The following is a 21,144-nucleotide window of genomic DNA, read 5'->3' as shown; positions in this document are numbered from 1 at the left end:
GAGGACATGACATGGGCAGCACTGTCCAACAATTACTAAGAGTTTAACTGCCCCCCTCTAAAGACTTCAATACAGGGTAAAAAAGAGCCCCTCCCTGGGTGCCGGAGTCGCTCTCACGAGAAGATAACTCTCTAGTTCAAGAACTAAATATGAAATGTTAGCAGATTAGCGACTGTCATATACAGTTGTGCATCAGGGAAATACAATGATATTATAATCAATGCAGAGAAATCCAAAATTGTGGTACTTTTTTAGCCTTCATATTATCCCTTCCAAATACTTAATCGCTTTTACATTATGAAAAAAATCGTAACATTTCTCCTAGATTCTTAAGCTGGTTTTTGTTATAACTTGATATTCATATAGGATTTTTCACACAATGCTTTACTTGCAGTGTTGTTACCAAAGTAGCTGTCTGCCCATGCACCTATGTGCCAAAAACCTATTTTGCTATGTAATATGTACCATGCACATTGTTAAAAGTTTAAACAAATTACATGTTATGATTTAACCATAACAAGATGATAAAATAAATACTCTGGGTATATGCTGTGTATTAAACAGCTTCACAGGTAGAAAATCTGAAAGCATATAAAAAGCACAATGATGACCATAAACATTAATGGAACTAACAGGCAGCAAAACATAACATTGATTGATCTTTAATTTAAAAGTTGAAATGATAGAATTTAATAAGGGGTTGTGGCCAACCTTATACTAAAATGACCAAACAATACTGAGCCCCTGTAACCCATCAAGATGTACCTATGCCATCCTGTGCAGTAGCAGTCAAACTTTATTTATGGTTACCGGGGTAACCATAAAAGTGTATATAATACAATAGTTAAAACACAGTGCTAAAACATTAATACATAGGACTAAGGGCCTGATTCCGAGTTTAGCAGTCCAAACCCCTGAACCTATTTACAGGTTAGGCTACTCCCCACGCCGCACAGCTCCAACGGTGTGCTCGTGCCTCAGCCCGCTGCTGCTGCAAGTTCACCGCTGCCCTTCCCTCTCATCTTGTGCCTCTCCTGTAACTTTTTTGTTCTTTGGTAACTGTTGTCTGCTATTGTATTTGCTTATCTGTGCTACTGTTCCCCTGAATTCTCTTTTTTTTGTACTTTTTGCCCTTGCTGTCCATTTCTCGCCCGCTTGTTTTTTCTGCCGCTGCCTCTCCTGCGGCCCGCTCCCTTGCTCGTTCATTCGCCGCCCCGCTCCCACCTCCCATCTGCTCCTCCCTCCAACCTCCCCTTATATGGCGGCCACGATGCTGGCGCGCCGAAGGCGCTCCTAAGGCAAGCCCATCTGTGTCCGTCCGCGCCTGGACCGCGCCCAGCGCCAGAACCCCTGGCCCCCACGAATGCCACAACGCCCGTCTCCGCTACGATGCTAACACCCTCCATGCACTCAACACTGGACGAGCGCACACCTGCTTCTTGGCCACCCCGAAGCACACCAAAGGACCCTTCTCCTGCCAGTGCTGCAGCTTCACCAGTCTCCGAGCCGCCAACCCGCCCACCAGGACACACCACCTCAGATGCATACTACTGAACACCCGCTCTGCACGCAAACACACCGTTTAACTCTGGGACCTGCACGACATATCCTCCCCGGACGTCGCCTTCCTGACAAAGACCTGGATGAATGACTCCTCCGCACCGGACATCAACATAGCCAACCCGGACGACTACAAGATCACCCGCAGAGACCACACCAACGGAGTAGGAGGGGGAATCGCCATCATCCACAAGTCCACCCTCAAAGTCTCGACCAACTCCAACAACACCCTCAGCACCGCCGAACACCTGCACTTCCAGATCCACACTGATCCCAACACCACCCTCAAAGGAACTCTGATCTACAGACCCCCAAACCCCGGCCTAAGTTCAGCTACTCCATTGCCGACTTCGTCAGCACACACGCCCACGCCCCCAAGGACTACATCCTGAACTTCCACCTCGAGAACAACAACGACACCAACTCCACCGCCCTGATCGACAACCTCCCCAACCTCGGACTCTGACAGCTCACAAGCTTGATCCCTTCTTCTCCGCAAGCTCCCACATCTCCTTCAGCCACACCACCGAACTCCACTGGACCGACCATCGCTGCATCCACTTCACCTTCCGGAAACCCACCACGCACCACCGCACCCAACAGATCCCCCACCGCTGCTGGAGCAAAATCACCGAAGACCAACTAAACACCGCCCTTGCCCGAAGCGAACCCACCGACTCCACCTACCCCGCTGCCGCCGCTAACAACCTCAGGCGTTGGATCAACGAGTGTGCCAACACCTTCGCCCGATCAAGAAACCCTCCAACAGACACACCAACAAGAATGCCAGCTGGTTCTCCGCGGACCTCCCGACCTACAAACAAACCTGCTGAAGACTAGAGAAGAAATGGCACCACGAACAGACACAGAAAACCATGCAGCCCACAAGAATGCCATGCACCAACACCATCGCCTCATCAGATCCGCCAAAAGGACCTCCTTTAAGTACCGCCTCGACAACAACGCACACAACAGCAAAGAGCTCTTTAACATCGTGAAGGAACTCTCCAACCCCAGCTCCAACACCAACGACATCCCACCATCACAAGACCAGTGCAACTTCCTGGCCACCTACTTCCATGGCAAGATCACAGACATCAACTACAGCTTCAACAACCAGACCACCACGACAGCCAATGATACCTCAGACCCCACGACCACCACCCACAATGACCCCCTGCTCACCTGGACTAACATCAACGACGACGACACCATCAAAATCATGAACACTATCCACTCTGGCTCCCCGTCAGACCTGTGCCCGCACCACATCTTCAACAAAGCCAGCGCCACCATCACACCCCATCTCCGCAAGGCCCTCAACATCTTCTTCGAGACCACGACCTTCCCGGAGAGCTGGAAGCACACTGAGATCAAAGCCTTGCTCAAGAAACCCAAGGCAGATCCGAGGGACCTCAAGAACTTCCTGCCCATCTCCCTGCTCCCGTTCCCGGCGAACGTAATCAAGAAAACCATGCAAAAGCAGCTGAACCGCTACCTCGAGGAGAACAACATCCTGGACCCGTCCCAGTCTGGGTTCCGCAGCAACCACAGCACCGAAACTGCCCTCATCGCTACCACTGATGACATCAGGGCCCTGCTGGACAATGGTGAAACTGCGGCCCTCATCCTACTGGACCTATCAGCCGCCTTCGACACAGTCTGTTACCGCACCCTACGCACACGCCTCCACAACGCAGTGATCCTAGTCAAGGCTCTGGAATGGACCACCTCCTTCCTCTCCGACAGAACCCAGAGCGTCCGCCTCCCCCTTTCCGTTCCGAAGCCTCCAAGATTATCTGCGTGTACCCCAAGGATCATCCCTCTGTCCGACATTGTTCAACATCTACATGGCCCCGCTCACTCACGTCGCCAGAGTGCACAACCTCACCATCATCTCCTACACCGACGACACACAGCTGATAGTCTCCATCACCAAGGACCCCTTCACCACCAAAACCAACCTCCATGAAGGAATAAAAGCCGTCGCCGAACGGATGAAGAACAGCCGTCTGAAGCTGAACTCGGACAAGACAGAGGTCCTCATCCTCGGCTCCACCCCCTCAGCCTGGGACGATTCCTGGTGGCCGACCGCCCTGGAAGCAGCTCTATTACATCACACTCACACAAGCTGAGCAGCAAAGAACTAGGAGACACAGGATCTACCAGTTTTTACCTGTGCTGTGTCTTCTTTGGTCATGGACCCAGGCTCCACAAATAGGTTTGACTCCCCAAAGTCTGCCAAAATGGTCTTAATGTGGTGGAACCAGGGAATGTTTACACCTCTATCATAAGACTGACAATCTTTGTCCCTATTTAAGGAGGCATGCAGGTTAGTCCATATTGAGTACCACAGGAGTACAGGGGCCCGTTTAATTACATCTACTACATGTTCAAGCTACTGATGCAGATAAAGGTTGAGCATGCTGGTGGGACACCCAATAATCTCCTCAGCATTCCATTTTGTTCTCCCTGAAACAGGTTTAGGTTGACATAACTCCAAATGCCAGAACCACACAATAAATGTGGGAGGCATTTCTTCTATAAATTTCCAACATAGGAAACACAGAATTTTTCCTGATATGTCTGGCAAGATAAAAAATATATCCAGCCGAGCTGGTAAATTTCTGATGACCGTTAGCAGCACAAGGGTCCCAGTTGCCCTTGGCATCAAAAACAACACCCAGATAACGGAAATCCTGTGCAAGGGCAATGGGGTGGCTTTGGAGCGAACCACCCAGCAGCTTAATTTGCTTTGGATCACATGTTAACATGAAGGTTTTTGAGTGACGAATCCAAGCAAGCCCATAAAGGAGACAAATTCCTGAAACAGGATATTGAGGCCATTAGGAGTTCTTGATAACAAAACTGCGTCACCCGCATACAGTAGGACAGGACACTTTTTCCTTTCTATGCAGGGGGCGTCTCAGTCTTTAGCAGTCAAGGCAGAACCTAGATGGTTGATGTACAAGATAAACAGCAATTGTGCTAGAATGCACCCCTGGTGTACTCCTTTCCCTATCTTAAAGACGCTGTAGGGCCAAACCTGACAGACGCAGTGCTCTCACAACAAGGACCAAGACTTTTTCAACACCCATATCAGACAAGAGCTCCCAAAGGTTCGGCCTCACCACACTGTCAAATGCTCAGGTGCCACCTTGTGCAACTTGTGATGGGTACCCTGACTACAAATCCATCTGATACTCTGACATTGATAGGGTGCTAAGAGCCTGTTCACTGGGGCTCTTAAGGGGACCAAAGCCTGTTTCACAGAAGTGGAGCTGTGTACATGGCTGAAACTCAAAATGGCTGGTGCTCCGAACAGCGACTGAACACCAGATTGGGCTACGTAAGACAGTCTGCTGAAGTAACATGGAAGAGAATAATTGCCTTGGCTGACTTGCTCTCCCTCCTGATCATACTTGGGTACTGCAGAGGGAAAGAAATAACCAGGGTAGGAATGAGTGTGCTGCAGTGGAAAATATTAGCAGCCATTGGTTGAGAAAATTGAAATGTAGAGAAGCAAGTGGCAGACACACTAAGAAGAGAACAGCTGAGTAGCATAATAGCGAGATGTGAGTGGTAGATGCAAGTGAATTAAGGCAGATTCATGAATGAGTGCGGCTGCCCACAAGCGCTGAAAGTGGAGAATTGTTCCATAGCCTATACAGAGGGATGAGAAACGGCAAACTGTTGTGATGGACGGCCTGTGACAAACAAAGTAAGCTAAAACCTTCTGATCCTTAGGGTGAAGACAGAGGAGAATCTATTGGTAAGTCTCCACAATCAATTGAAAGGATGTTGCATGTTTTATTAGGTTAATGGGTGCTTTCACTGCTATTCCAGGTGGGGACAGAAGGCTTCAACGAGGGTATAAAGGTTATGAACTGCCTTGTCAGTGACTTGTAAAGGAGATACAAGTGGGTCGATGACGTTTCGATCTTTTGATACTTTAGATCATCATCAGGACTGAGTGAGCATTCTGAAACTGAATGAAAGGAAAATGTATTAGCGCTGAGCACCTATGGACAGTCAATTGCTTTAATGCTGTGCTATTGTGCTCCCGGTGCTGGGTCAATTACCCGTGAAATAAGGACTGGGCATCTCAAGCAGAGTAATGGGAGATGTGAGGGTGGTGATGCATACATACATGGGGCATGGAGGGCCTTGAACTTCCTCAGCAGCGGCAGCTAGGGCTGGGAGACACAGGCAGTGCTGTGCGGAGGGGGAGAGACCTACCTGGTGGGGTCAAGGGTCGCTCCCTTGACTAGAGAGGGAATTCTTATTCCGCCACCTAAAACGCCTGCTTCATTTATGATGATGGAGAGAGGTTATCATACATGTTTATGGATGAAGAATTGGATGGAATACACAAAGGATGATGGTGTCCTAGCTTTTCCAGAGCATGATACCTTTAATGGGAGAATTTTACAGAATTTGAGGATGCGGATTTATGAATTAGAACCAAGACCTATATTAACTCAGTATGAAGCATTAGAATAATGGGAAACTGAGTCATTTGAGAGACATATGAAAGGGTCACGTGAAGAGCAGATGAAACAGTGGAGAAGAGCAGCAATGGTATCAGAAAGTTTATATCCAGTACTAATGGCTTATGAACAATCAGGGAGTAAGTGTAAAGAAAAATTGAAGCACTTAAATATGACAGGGTATGGAGAGTCAGAACATGAATTATTGGAGGATATTTTAACTAAGAACCCCCACCATATCAAGAGGGACCAAGTAGAATTACCCCAAGTGCACCAGTATTAGGACCACCTTTGATTCCACAGGTTTTACATGATCAGACAGTTATTAGAGTACTATATGATAGAGAAAAAGAAGCATTGAATAAAAATGGAGAAGAATTATTACAGAAAATAACTCAACTAAATGTAAATCCTGTAGCATTGACAATACCCGTCACTATAGTTCCTGATGTTCCCCTGTATGGAGACAAGGTAAATTGTCCAAAACCATAAGCTGCAGCAATTCCTTTGAATAATCCCAGAAAAGAAATTATAATAACTGATGACCAAGCCAGTAAGTGTGAATCAGTAATTTCATTAATGGATCTTCCGATAAGAGACTCAATGAGTAAGACCCCAAAGTGAGTTGTGCCTAGAAGTTCAAAAGAAGGAAGGTCAGTGACATCCTCTGGAGTCAGAAGTGCCACAGCAGTAACTCCAGAAGACTTAGAAAGATTGGCACAAGGGATTTAAAAACAAAGATCACCTCCAAAAATATTAGATATTTACAAATTGAAAGCGGAATTGGAAGAAATTATAGCTGGAAATGTGGGGGTAGATAGATTAAACACTTACAATGAGGAAGAGTTATTGTTTATTTGCAGGAGTATAACTAGAAATGCAAGATTGTTTCATGAGAAATTGACAAACCTTCCTCTGAGATGGGAATAGATATTGGGAGATCAAAAGTACTACAGAAGCCCGAACGAGTGGATTTTACTGACAAAGATTTAGAAAATATGACTGTGTCTGGAAGGAAGTTACAATTGAAAGAGTTGCTGAATATTTTGCAAAAGTGGGGAGACATTGACAAATGGAGAGTAAGGTGGTTAAAGAAAAAGGAGGAAGCACAAGCAAAAGAAGTGTCTGCTACATTTATGTTGAAAGAGGCAGGGAAGGTGGAAAGATTGTGTCCCTTGAGAGTGGTACCTGGTGGAGGATACTTTCATGTCCCATGGAGTCGACAATATATTTTTTCATTTACAAATGATTTTCCAAGTTTGAGAGAGAGGCCAGTTAAATGGTACAAACAAGTTGAAAGATTTATGAAAGTTTTGAAGGTTATGTTGAAAGATTTAGATGGTCTGTTTGACATAGTAGTGCCTGCAGATTTAAGGACAAAATGTAAAATCACTGTTGATTGGCCTAGTGAAGAATATCCTAGAGTCTCAAACACAGGAGCACCCTCGGATGATGTAATGAAGAAATATAACCAAGTAAGTACTTTCCTGAAAGGGAAAATTCCTCCAAAAGAAAAAGAATCAAATTAATCTGTTCATGCATATTATGAATGATTGTTACAGGTGTTTCAACAGTACAGTGGTTTTGAGAATATTGGAGACAAGGATATGGGTCATTTTGTGTATCGATTTGTTTATGGTTTGGAACCTGGGATTAGTCAAATGCTTCAGCAACATAGGCGTTGCTGGCAAAGTAAAAGCATTGATGACATTTTAAAATACGCCAAATATTGTGGCGATGATACTGAGGCTAGACATAAAAAGTAAAAAGAGAAAATAATGTGGGCTCAAGTGAAATTGGCAGAACAACAGGAAATCAAATGAAATGGTCAAACGGAAAGTCAGGCAAAAGAGCAGAATCAGAGTGATAGTGTGGCAAGTAGTGGTAAAAAAAGGGATGAATGACTAGAGAGGATGCAAAGAAAACCTTTCCTTGTCATGGGTCTGGAAAGCTTGGAGATTGGAAAAACAAGTGTAAGAATATTCAGAATAATAATGGCTCAAATCATAATTTAAATCCACAGATGCAGAATAAAGTGTTTGTGAATCAACCCCAGCAGGTAGTTAATCAACAGTGTCAGTTGCCACCTGCCCCTATGCAAAATTTTGTGAACCAGAAAAAGTACTGTGCGTAGGCCGGATTTCGAGAAAGTAGTAAGAAAAATTTTGTGGTTTCACAATATTTTTGCAGAACAATAACGAAGAAAGTAGTTACATGCAATGATGGTGCCTGAGGGGGGAGGAAGAGGAATGCGTACTCAGCGCATTCTTGCCAGTAGATCAGTCAGGTCCATTTATTGATGGGAAAGTGGAAGGCAATGATATCACTTTTCTATTGGATACTGGTGCTACCCGTTCTACTGTGAGAACAGCAGACATCCCAAACCTACCCCTCTCGGGAGAAGCGATCCAAGTAGTCGGAGTCTTGAACCAGCAGATTAGAATCCCAATTACTAAACCTATGGAGGTGCAAATTGGAACCTTTAATGATTTGCACAAATGTGTTGTCTGTGATTATAGTCCAGTGAATTTATTAGGTAGAGATCTTCTGTACAAGATGAATTGTACAATTTATTGCACACCAAGATATGATATACAAAATAATGTTAGCTTAACAAGGCCCAGAAATAGATGAAATGTATTCATTAATGACAGAAGATGACTTACCAGAAGAACTGAAAACAACTGTAAATCCAGAAGTATCGGAGTTTACTGGAAAAGAAATAGGTCTTATGGCAGATGTAGACCCAGTGAAAGTGACAGTAAAGGAAGGTGCAGTTTACCCTAACACCCGACAATACAAAATGAGTCCAGAAGTCAAAGCAGGAGTAGCTTCTGAAATTGACCGAATGGTTAAACAAGGAATTTTAAAGGAAATATTGAGCAGTCCTTGTAATTTGCCTATAATTGGACATAAAAAGCCTAGTGGGAAGTACCGGATAGTATAAGATTTAAGGAAGGTTAATAAAATTGTAATACCATGTTGTCCTGTAGTACCAAATCCAGCAGTGATTCTGTATCAGATACCCTGGAACGCTTCTTAATTCCTTCACACCCTGACAGCCAGTATCTTTTCTCGTTTAAATTTGAGGATCGTATTTTTGTATGGAATTGAGTTCCTCAAGGGTTTTCAGTCCTTCAATTTTTAATCCGATTTTGAAAAAGTGTCTAGAGAAGTTAGTTATGCCCCGAAATTCAGTCCTAGTGCAATATATCGATGACTTACTTGTGGCATCCAAATCCAGAAATGACTGTGTTACTGATTCAATTGCATTACTAAATCATTTTGCTGATGGGGACACAAAGTATCTCCAGAAAAATTGCAATTTTGTAGGAGTAAAATATTTAGGTCACTAAGTAGAAAGAGGAGTGAGGAAAGTGACCACTGGGAGAATCAGAATAATCAAACAAATGCAATTACCCCAAACGCAGGAAGAAATCAGAATGTTTCTTGGAGTTGTGGGATACTGCAGACAGTAGATTGTGAGTTTCTCCTTATTGGTGAAGCCATTAATTTAGACATTAATTCAGGTGACATGAAAAAGAGTAAAAGATCCAATAGTTTGGGACGATGAAAGTGTAGAAGCATTTGCAAAATTACAAACTGTTTATGGAAGCCCCAGCTCTAGGTATGCCTGACTATACAAATGAATTTGCACTATTCTGTTGTGAGAGAGAAGGTTGTGCACTCTCAGTCTAAACCCGAAATACATGGATTAAGCTGACCTCCAGTAGCATATTTCTCTGCTACTTTGGATCCTGTGGCTTCAGCATTACCTGTAGCTGCTACTTGTATGAGCATAGAACAAAGTGAGTCAATTGGGATGGGACATCCAGTAAAAGTTTATGTTCCACATTCAGTCGAGATTCTATTAACTAGAACTCGAACACTGCATCTTTCCCCTAGTCGGATGACTAAGTATGAGAGAATAATTCTGGGAGCAGAAAATGTGACTGTAATTCGGTGTACCATGGTAAACCCGGCTACAGTATTGCCAGACTCAAGATGTGACAAAGTAAAGGATGAGGTAGAACATGATTATTTAGACTTGACCGATATGTGTACTATCCCCACTCTGACATGCAGGAGGAGCCTCTGAAGGAGTCCGACCATGAACTATTAGATGATCTCTCCTGTTTAATGCTTGAGGAAGGAGGACTGAGTGCAGCCTATGCTGTATGCAAATTAAGTTGTGGAAGCATCCTGTTTACCTGGAGTCAAGTCTGCACAAGTAGCTGAATTGATAGCTTCAATAAAAGCATGCAAAATTGGGAAACATTAGAAAGTAACCATATTTACTGATTTACGGATTTAAACCCAGATTTGCGTACAAGAGGACTCGCAACGTCAAAGACCCATTGGTACATACCAGACCTAAAAAAAACAATATCGACACCCAGTGGACCTTATGGGGTATGCCAGCAGTGACTGGGCACTATCCCTGTGGTTCGTGTGTTGCATGCCCATTAACCACTGCTACTAAAGAGCTGACACTACTACCTAATTTCAAATGGACGCAGAAGAGACACACCAACTGGAACACCAAGCAATGCATTTACATGCTCACCTGCCCGTGTGGTATGCGGTACATAGACATGACGATGCGACCCATCAAGACTAGGATTGCTGAGCACCGGAGTAATATCTAAACTCTATACCCACTACAAAGAAACACAACACATCCCTGACAACTTTGTTGGACTGTACTAGAAGCCTTCACTAACATCAACAAAGCTGCACTATTTAGAGCCGAGCAGTGATGGGTACATAGATTATCAGCACACACCACTGGCCTTAATGATGATATCCCTTGAGGTTCGTTGAACTGAATGCCTCACTAGCCCTGGCCTACTACTAATTAATGTTTCCATTATGGGGACTAATGGCACCACTAATACCTTTGCTTTTGAGTTGTAACTACCTTTCAGCAATTGTCATTAGCTGTCTCACCACACTGCGACACCGTGTCTAAATAGGTATTATCGTCCCTGCATAATTCATTATCTTCTCCCCAAGTCATTTTTCATGTCTTGACCAACACTGGAACATTGTGCGGTGGTAGATGACACACACTGTCTGGTCTATTAACTAGATACACTTGCTGGTCCCGACAACACCTCATTAGATGGCGGCCACGCGATGCCTGTGTATGTTTTTGATGGCATTTGCTATCCTGGTGTCTGCCTATCATACTATTATTTTTTATTTACTTTCCCCAGATCATTGTTTAATCTTGTCCCACACTGGGTGTTACCCCTTGAACAGACAACTGACACCGTCTGGTCCAACTACTAGGTGTACTCGTTTGTCACAGTAACACACTACAGGATGGCCGCCTCGGCGCTGCCTCTCCGTGAATTTAATGGTACTTCTTCCATTTCTATATCTGGTGACTAGCTAAACACGTGGCTTCTCACATGACCCCGGCAAACCAATACATTACGACCCGCAGCCGATGCACTACCACCATCCGGGTGTCGGCGGCAGGGTAGGTCTCTTCACGCGAGCATCTAACATGCCTGGTGAGTACCCGTGATTGATTTTTTCCCCCTCTACGAGGTGAGTGTTCTTAGATATGGGCCCCTTCTGGCAACCGGCAGCGAGGCCCATCCACTGTGTGGCTGACATATAATTGCGGGGCTGCACCGGGTCCGGGATACCCAGGGGCCGTGCTCCAGCTTGCTGTGGGCATGCCGTTCGTTGGCTCGGTCCTGCGTTGGTCCCGTCCTCTCATGGTCTACTACTTAGGGTTGGCTCCTCAAAACGGTAACTAGCCTCCTCAAGGAATAACCCTTACTCTGGACGTCATCTTTGACAGTAACTGCTATGCTTTGACTCCTCGTTCTTTAACTTTGTAAGGCTAACTAGGAGCTCAGTTGCAACGCCACCTTCTCCCCTTCCCCACCAGGACCCAATTGGCGTCCATATACCGCCGGCAACTGTAGCAAGCACAATTTGTGGGCAGTTTAGGTGAGTCCTGTGCTGTCCTGCCTTGTCTTACCATTTCCTTATATCTATATAGCTATACCTTCTCCATGTGACCTTATGGATATAATTTGATTATTGCTCTTTATACCACGCACAGCAACTTGTAATGCATATGAGCACTCCATTGGATGCCTTACATTGAATTTTCCTTCTAGATATAAGTTCACACTGATTGAGCATGTTGTGAATATTGTGGACACCATACCTGCTTGACAGACAATGACTCTAGGTGTGTTTTAGCACCATTGGGCAGCGATGGGTTCATTGGTTAATAACGATACTTCACACAACTGCTGATGTGTTTTTACATGTTCCCCCACCCTTTTTTATCCATCTTCTAGGTCTAATATGAACCCACAGGGTATGTAGTTTTCACTTACCTTGGTGTAGATAGTTTTAACACTGATCCTGAAGAAGTGTCCTGATTGATATGACAATTGAGACACAAAACATGTTGATCATCCAAGAGTAGGGCACATACCACTAGACACTGAATTACTAGTTCTTTTCCTCTCTCCACCTTTTAATTAGGCAGTTTACCTTATGAATAAAAGTTTGGTTGGTACTAACTGACCTATTTTAATCCACGTATCTCCCTTACATCTACACACACTAGGCCCCTTACCCCCACTGCACCCACCGGCAGGAACAAAAGATCCCCGACAAAGAGCCCCGATTCTGGGTGCCCGCCAGGTATTGCAGCGTCTACCTGGCGAGAGGCAGGCTCAAATGATGAAGCATTACACCTAGTTTGCTAGTTGTGTGAGAGCCCTAGTTCCTACAAGGAAAATTCCCTCTCCTCACTACACAGACCATCAGCCTCCCTGTGACCACACTACCCTTCCTTGCTCTTGACCTTCCAACACATTTACACTGAGGAACTCCGTACTCTCTTTGTATCACATATTTACTGACAGCCAATATGGGTACGGGGTTGCGCACGACTTTGGTCAGCTTTGGATGCAGACGGATTCATGACTTCTTCAGGATCTCCTATTCGAAATGGGAAATTTGTAAAAGAACTATTGGAAGCAATACAATTGTCAAAAGAACTAGCAGTGGTCAAGTGTGCTGCTCACCAGTCAGGAAATGACTATGTGACCGCTGGTAATATATACGCTGACCAGGTTGCTCAGTATTGTGCTAAAAACAATATGTCAATAAACAGAAAAATGGAAACAAGTAGAATCAGCTGCCAGCTTATGTCATTTTCAGCTATCGAAACATGGGAGGAGGTGAGACAGTTGCAGAATAAGAGTGAAAAAGAAAACTGGATAAAGCAGGGTTGTGAACAGAGTGCAGAAGATGATGTGTGGGTGTACCATGATGGCAGACCAGTCATGCCAGACTGTTTGCTCTCACAAATGGCAAGAATGTACCATGGAGACACTCATGTAGGCAGGGATGCTATGATACGACTATTCAGACAAAATTGGTACAATCTGAGGTTTAGGGTAGTCGCAGAGAGCCTTTGCCAGAGATGTTTAATTTGTCAACAAATAAATCCAGGCAGAAAGACAGTGGTCAGTTGGGGAAAAATTGGAAAAGCAGAAGGACCTTTCATAAGGTTACAGCTAGATTTCATTGCATTACCACCATGTAGGGGAATAAAATACGTCCTAGTGATAGTGTGTCTATTTTCACGATGGGTGGAAGCATACCCCACTAGGAGATATTACAGTATAACAGTTGCCAAATTATTGTTGAGGGAACGTATTCCATGGTTTCGTTTTCCAGTAACTTTGGAATCGGATAGAGGACCTCATTTTAATAATGAAATAATTTGAATAATCTGTGAAGCATTTAAAATTGAACAGAAACTGCACTGTGCATACCGCCCAGAGGCTTCTGGAGTGGTAGAACAATTGAATGGCACAATTAAATCAAGACTGGCATAGTTGTGTGCATCCATCTCAATGAGTTGGCCAGATGCATTGCCTCTTGTACTTATGGGACTCAGAAGTAATCCTGACAGAAACACAGGACTGAGCCTCCATGAGATTATCATGGGAAGAGCAATGAGACAAGCATTTATACTAGGACATAAATTGCTGAATATATCTGATGGTCTGGTATTGGATTATTGCAAAGGATTGGCTGACCTAGTGTGTTCTATCTCTCACGAGGTTGGAAAAGACGCAATGACCAGGCAGCCGGATCAACCACATGATTTGATTCCTGGCGATTGGGTGGTAGTCAAGAAGCACACCAGAGAGTCGTGCCTAGCACCCAGGTGAGATGAACCACGACAAGTCATATTAGTCTCCACCACAGCAGTGAAGTGTGCAGGTTTGTGAAACTGGATACATGCCAGTCATACAAAAAAGGGTGCCAGCCCCTTATGAAGAAGGACCCCAACTGACTCAAACAGTTGAGGCTGCTGAAGGCTGTGCAGTTGAAGAATCTAGAGCACAAGATTTTAGGGAGACTGAGAGAGAACACCGGAGCACAAGTCAGGAGGACTGGATACCAGTGGTTGACATACCTGAGGTGGTTACCAAAACAAGAAGTAGAACAAGATTAGAGGAGTAGGAAATTAAAGAGGACCAGATAGGTATAGAAGAACACGTTCTGGAAGAAGTAAACAAGGACACTGGAGACACTGAGCAGAACTATATAGGGACAGAAAAACATACTCAGGTACACAGATCAACTGAAAGACCTGAGCAGGGACAGACAGGCATAGAAGAACATGTTTAGGCAGCAGAAGATCAAAGTGCAATAAGACCTTAACAGGACCAGCTAGGAAAAGAAGAACAAGTTCAGGAAGAAGAAGAGCTATCTAAGAGAGTACCCGAACAGGAACAGTTACAAAAAGAAGAACAAATTTAGGCAGAAAAAGCCACACAGACAAGACCTGAACAAGGAAAAGTACAGAGAAACTCTGAAGATGAAGAAAATCAAGTTGTGCCACAACATAAAGAGAATAAAAGAGATTGTGAAAAAGACGAAGAAGGTGAAAGTGCAGTGCAATTTAAATGGGTCAGAAAAGGTAATAATTGGCCAGGGAGATTCAAAAGGTTGAAATATCACTTGATAAAAGCAAATGAAGACCCAGAACAAGTAAATGAGGTTATCAGTCAAACTCAGACTGAGCAGTCAGCTACTAAAAAAATTCGAAGAAGTCCAAGATTAAAGGTCATGAATAATAAGTTCAAGGGACCTGAATGGACTTGCGTGATTCTTGAGGAATTCAAGAATCTAGATTAAAATGAAGAATCTGATGAAGAAATAAATGTACAACAGATTGATGAAGAGGAAGTGAGGCCTCCTTGAAGTGCTTAAGAGTCTGAATCGTAATGATAGAGCCTCATGACTTTCTGAAAATTGTAGGGGTGCAGCATAATCACTGGTAATCCGCAACCACATACATTTCTGTGTCGAACTGAGTATTAATCCTTAGAAATTGTGGACGTAATAATGAACAATGTATGTGTAATGTTAGGAATTTAGTTTGTGTTAGTTGAATGGATAAACGACATTTAAAAAGTAACTGCCTCTTGCAAGTGCTTAATGAATTAGTGCATGTGTAATGTAATGCATTAGATTTAAACGTGCACTATATAAGTCTGCACGTGTAGCAAAGATTAAATGTGCCTTAACATCAAGAAATGTAATGCTTATAAGAGAAATGTTTATTAATGCGTATAGTTTATGGGGGTAAAGGCGTAATGAATGTTCACGTTTTGCTATGAAAGGTCTGTTTGTGATTTCTTATGTTAGCTGAATTGAGTAGGCCGAAATGTGCTTCCTTGGGAAGGCTCTCAGTTGAAGGCAGTCAGCAGATTTGTACGTGCAAGGTTAATTCGTCCACATACTTTCCATTGCAGGTGCAAGGACTCTTCCCTCATTAGCTAGAATGATGCTCTTTGTTACAGGAGTTAGGTATGGAGGAGACCCGTTACAGTATTTAATGGAATGCTGATAATTAGAAGCTCGCTGTAGAAGCCTGAGACCCAAGGACAACTCAACTGTTCTTGGACGAAGTGCAAGTTTTGTGGAACGTTACCTGCAGGAGATGTCCAGTCAAAGGAGGTATTTCGGGGCGTGTTCTTTGAGTTAATCATTTTGTATTAGGAACAGTGCCCCAAGGGAGGGTTGGGGCAGATGAGAGCAGAGAACCGTTAGGAAGGTAAGAGAAGGAATTGATTCTTAGAATGAAGACTTAATTTTGGCTTCTGACTCTTTCAACGTGAGTGTACTTCTTAGGAAGTCTTCACGAGCTAACACCTTTTCTCAATCTTGTCTGGGAGATGCTATGTAGGGATGTCACCTTAGTCCTGGCGTAGGGACAGAATTAACCGATTATTTTTGCTTTCTCTAAAACTGATGAAGACTAATTTGGATATTGTTTAATTTTCCTAGAATTACTTCTTCTTTTCACTTTGCACCGAATTAGGTTGGTCCGTAGAATGAATTTTGTATTAGTGCCACTGTTTTTTTGCAACCTCGTTATGAAGTGTTTGTATGTCCAGTTATTTGTGGCTTTGTAATAAAAACCCCTAAATTGTAAATCAGAGTCTGTGGTCCTTTCCGAGCCTGGATTGCTTAGTATCTACTGATGGTGGTGAATGTTTTGGTTTTCTCCCCTTTAAACTTCCCAGCAGGTAAAAAGATCCAGTCGGCAGAGGATTCTTATAAATGGTAAGATCTGATAAAATGAGATAAAAATCCGGCGCAATCACTTGGTAGCAGAGTATGATGGTTATCTCTGGAGTAAGGGGAAACGTAGAGAAGGGTAGTCATTGAGTCCCCATAGCGGTAGAGCCCAAGGTGATTGTTGTCTGTTGGATTGTGAGCAGAGGACGACGGATGGAAATCGACGGAGAGTGATGGTGCGGCAGAAGCAGCAGTTCGTGGGAGAGTGAGTATGAACAGGGTTGTGTGTCTGTTAGATTGCGGTGTTGTTTTGGTTGTGTGATGTTTTGCGGAGTTGGTCTGAGAATTGAATGATTGTGGTCCATGATATTTGATTTTTGACATCTCGGGATAAGAGATTGTATTGTAGAAGACACCCAGGGTTGAAATTGTCTGATCAGAGATTGTGGGAGTCATCAGATGTTGTTGACTGACCCACTGGTGATAGGGAAATGCTTGTGTGAGTGCGTGAGTAACCGAGTCAGGTCGTGAGTTGCTGTATGTGGAATATAGAGTGATTGGATCCTATTGATTAAGTACATGACTGTCCTGCCGTTCTTGGGCAGATAGTCTGAGGTAGCTCTCCAGTCATTTCACAGACAGATGGTTGCCAGAGTTGAGGTCGACAATTGTGAGAGACTGTCCGGTCGTTTGGTGGACAGACAATCAGAGAAGTGACTGTTCGGTCGTTTCGCAGACAAACAGCTATTTCATTTGCATGACAGAGACTTAAGGGTGTGCAAGAGACAAATTGTAAAGCGGGGAATTGCGGCAAGTGGAGGAAGAATGACATCAAAGAGTGCCGCGCTGCGATAGGTCGGTTGGTGTGAAGCCGCGCTGGTATTGGTGGATTATCCTCAGGCAGCAGAGCGAAAACAGCTGGAGAATAAAAGTTGATTCCACCATGAATTGTTTTAAAGTTTTATGAGATATGTGTAGAGGAGATAGAAGGGTGGTTACTCGAGGATGAGAAGAAGCTCCGCCGGAAGATACCCCAGCCCATTGTGGGGTTGCATACCATAATTTGGCTTGAGAATGGGCATAAAATGCCTGAAGGAAAGGAAGAATTGACTTTCCCCGCTATGGTACCTTCAGGTTAGAGGTGTTATATCAATTGAAAACAGTGATGTCTTCCTTACGACCCCTACCCAGACCAACACAGTTTGAGGTGCTACATGCGTGGATTAGAGCAGCCCATGACAGGAAGAGAGATCAGGAAAGGGTAAAAAAAGTCAGAAAAGGGTAAAAAAAAAGTCGATTAGGCCATTTCAAGAAGCGAAATGGGATGCATTGGAAATAAGATGGAGAGTGGAAACCATTTAAGGGGATAGGCTGTTCCCTTTGTAGGTAAAAGTAGGAGATGCCCAAAAGAAGTGTGGTGAAACGGACAATAGTGATACCGATGACAGCCTAATAGATAGATTATTGTCTGAGAGACCACCTCCATACAATCCAGATTCAGTAGAGGGAAAGGCATTACCCACAGAGGGAAATGGAGAATCACAGACTCAACCTAGTGCAACAGTGGTTGGGAGAATCTCAACAGGAACAGAAGGAATAAGAACGCAGACACCCGCAGGAATAGAAACCCATGGAGTTACAGGTGTTACGAGGTTGCCGGATGCTCTTACAGTGCCGGTTACCATCGGCCCCATAGTGTTAGTGTATGATCTAGATCTGGTGAGGAATGGGAGTCTGGCACAGTCAGTGGCAGGAGAAGGAACTGGCTCTGGAGGAAATTGTACAGTGAGTGGAATAGCTCACCTACCGAGACCCATAGAATCGAGTACACCATTGCCAGCCACTGCAGACTCCTCAAGGGGACAGGTGGATGTAAGGACCATGAGGAAAAGGTCTCTTCCCAATTCGAGATCTGATTTAAGGATGTGGGAACCACCCGTGAGGAATCAGAATGACAGGATGACAGGAGGTTGGGACCATGGGTATGCAGGGAATAGACCAACTCTCAGGGACATAGCGGAAGGGAACCAATGTGGAGACCAGAGCAATAAGGGTGGGGAACTGTGTGGAGCATCTAGTCGAGGGACCCTGAAAGTTGCTATAAGAGCAAAGATTTTTGGACGTGGTAAGGTTAAAAGCAGAGGTAATACATGTTAACCTGCCTTTAGAACGAGTGGAACTTTATGAACCGGATGAGTTACTGTTTGTAGCAAAGGACGTCACTGATAGGGCAAGGTTAGCACATGAGAAATTGACATATTTGGCAAAATGATACGAGATGGGTTTGTCTAAAATGAAGATGTTAAAAGGAAGTCACAGATTGCAGTACAGCGACCAGGAATTGGAAGAGAAATGGGTCATAGGACTGAAAGCTCACATTCGAGAATTGATCATAGGGATACGCGCATGGAGCATGCTTGACAATGGGGAGGATGGTCCAAAAAGAAGATCACCAAAAAGAGTATAGGAGAGACACAGCCTCCAGGAGGGGGAATGGTAGGAGTTGAGAATTACCATTTGCGTGCGGTATTCAATGTAGGGTATGTGCATGTGCCTTGGAGTAGAGGTGATTTGGCAGCGTTTACAGACAAATGTCCTCGTTTGAGGGAGAAGCCTGTCGAATGGTACAAACAGGTTGATCGTTTTGTTAAAATCCCAAAGGTGTTGTGGGTTAACTTGAACATATTGTTTGACATTGTAGTACCAAGTGACTTGTGGGCAGCTTGTAAGGTTGCAGTTGATTGGCCTACCTCTGAACCAGATAGGGATCCTGTTACGAATGGTCCTTCACCTATTGTCATGAAAAAGTTTGAGCAGGTAATCACGTGGCTGTAATCCAAGATATCGCCACAGGATATTGATTGGCTTAAGATAGATCGAACTATTCAGAAACCAAAGAAATCGGTGCATGAGCACTACGAGAGGCTCCTACAAGCCATAAAGCAGTACAGAGGTTTAGGCACACTGGACCCTAAAGATATGGGACAGGTTGTTTCAAAGTTTGTCGTGGGACTGAGACCAGAAATTAATTTCATGATTCAGCAGCATTTGATTTGCTGGCAGAACAAGTCGGTGGACGAAATACTGCGATACACCAGGTACTGCAGTGATGAAGTGTTTCGAAGCACAGAAAGCCTAAAGATAATCTAATGCTAGTCCAAATCCAAACCGCTGATAGGGAACTCCAGATACAGCCAAGAGGAGGGAGTCTAGAAAGAAGGCAGGGAAACAATCAGGGCGGAACTCAGAATGCTCAAGACCAAGAAAAAGGAAAGCCTGTAGACCCCAAGACAGGGATGGATGTGGCAATGCTGAACGAATGGGTTGTACAAATCTTTGTCTTGCTTCTACAACTATCACATTTAGGCAAACACATAACATGTGTTCCAGATCTTGCTCCCCGCCATTACATAGGTTATAGTAAGTGCTCGTTTTTTCTTTTGGGAGCCATTTGTAGGGAAGAGATATTAAAGGGAGTATCCCAAGCCGAAGTAATATAATCGATCGCCTGACACCGTGCTTTAGGTTAAAAAAGATATACTGCTGTATTTTCCTATATACAATTGTTTCAGCATGATGTTCTATATAGTGTCAATTTGGAGAAATGCTGAGCATCAAGTTCAAAGCTTAACCTTGGTGTCAGTTGTTTTAAAAAGAGCTTCAATTGGGCAGGACTACAAGATTGCAACATATTAATATTAACATTTGATATTTTAAAATCAATTGAGATATTGCTACAAAACACATATTTTAGCGAACCTTGTTCGAATGTCTCTATTTTTAATTGGGATCATAGCGTTCTTTGTTCCGCATGAATGAGATTATATGTCCATCTAATGATATTGCTAATTCCTCTAGCATAAGAGCTAACTAGTGAAAGTTCGAGGCAAAGAACTTAACTGCTTGAGACATCTTTGTAAGTTTCCGGAGGACTTTCCCTTCTTTTAAGTCCAGATATTTCTATTGACTTAGTGGGATGTATTTGAGAGCGTTTGATAGTACTGGCAGAATCTTAGCACTATATACCTGAAGAAGAGAGGAAAAATGCCTTTGACCGGCCGAGGCACATAATCGTATGAGTGCCCCCACATGGACATCGACTTTCCTGTTCAGGTTCTGTATGTGAGAAAAGTTTTGCAGTGATTTTGAAAAAAACTCCCTAAATAGGTGTATTCGCTTGCCACTTCCAACAGTTTAGGCCCTAGAGTCCATTTGTAGTTAGCATACCATTTCCTTCCTGAAAATTTTACTATTTTTAATTTTGCAGTGCTCAGTATTAATTAGTTTTTTTCAGTGTATTCATAGAGTGCTTGCAGATTCCTTTGCAGGCCAAATGGTGTTAAATCTAGAAAAACTACATCGTCTGCATACATCATAGTGTGGATTGCAATGCAATTTTAGGTGAAAAGTTGCAGACTTGTTTGAAACTTTCGGGCAGATCACTAAGATATAAAGAAAATAGTAAGGGAGCAAGAAGGCATCCTTGTCTGAGGCCGTTTGGTGTAGT

This window comes from Lissotriton helveticus, chromosome 7 (genome assembly GCF_964261635.1).
Source record: "Lissotriton helveticus chromosome 7, aLisHel1.1, whole genome shotgun sequence".
NCBI classification, from domain to species: Eukaryota; Metazoa; Chordata; class Amphibia; order Caudata; family Salamandridae; genus Lissotriton; species Lissotriton helveticus.
The sequence above is the reverse complement of the archived record's forward strand: the minus strand, read 5'-3'. Positions refer to the sequence as shown.